Source organism: Citrus clementina, unplaced genomic scaffold (assembly GCF_000493195.1).
Source record: "Citrus clementina cultivar Clemenules unplaced genomic scaffold, Citrus_clementina_v1.0 scaffold_9, whole genome shotgun sequence".
Lineage (NCBI taxonomy): Eukaryota > Viridiplantae > Streptophyta > Magnoliopsida > Sapindales > Rutaceae > Citrus > Citrus x clementina.
Genome location: NW_006261964.1, coordinates 20,975,361 through 20,976,345, shown reverse-complemented (window position 1 = coordinate 20,976,345; position 985 = coordinate 20,975,361).

Here is a 985-nt window from a genome sequence, read left to right as displayed (position 1 = left end):
GGAAGATCGGGATTCAGAGGAAGCCTATAAAAAGGTAGCCAACGAAGGTAAAAGGGTTAGAATTTTTGCTATTTAGAACTAAGAAAAGAGAACTCTAAAGAACGGAGATTACATAAAAGCCATAAGATCTGTGGCAAGCGTTCCCGGAACCTTCATATCTGACTTGAGCGTCGGAGGGTTTACGCCGGAAAAACAATTGGCGTGCTCTGACTTGTTTCTGTGGACGCAGGAATACCTGGAGAAGAAAGCGTACGAGGAGAGATCCTGATCGAGGTGAGGTTGGTCGAGCAGATATCCTAGTCGTAGGAAGAGTGTAACCAGAATCTCGCATCAATATTTTGGCGCCGTCTGTGGGGAGCTGAGCAAAAAGCTTCTGTTGATAGCAAGAAGAGGAGTGAAGCAAGTGAAAAGCAATGGAGACAGGAGGAAGTAGTGCACAAGGGGGTGATATAAGGCTTAACGATTCCGTGACGCTGAGGGAGATAGCCAGTGAAGCACGGGAAAAAGCCATGTTCGACCAAATGGAATGGATGGAAAAGTAGATGGAGACCCTGACAACCATCCTGCATGAGCTGCGGAGTGAACGCAGGGTAACCCAGGAGGAAAGGGTGAGAGGTGGTGGAGTGGCACCAGGTCCTGATAGTACGAGGAGAAGTCAAACCACCGGGAGATTTGGTGGTGAGAGAGATAACATACCTCTGCGGGGAGAATTTCATAGAGAGGAAGAGCAGTCCCCAGCAAGACAGATTTTTTACGAGGACGACGGGGTGGTGAATGCAGAGGAAACGGAGTTGAGGTAACACTTGCATGATGTAGAGCAAGAGCGGGATCAAGTTGCAGCACGTGACCCTGGTCGTGCAGTGCAGCTGGAGGAGGAAGTGCGCAGACTAGCACAGATAATTGACGACATGCAAGGAAGGAGCAGAGCTCCTGGTTGGAGGATAATGCTGGATGGAGAATCACCGCTCCCAGCAGAGATCATGAG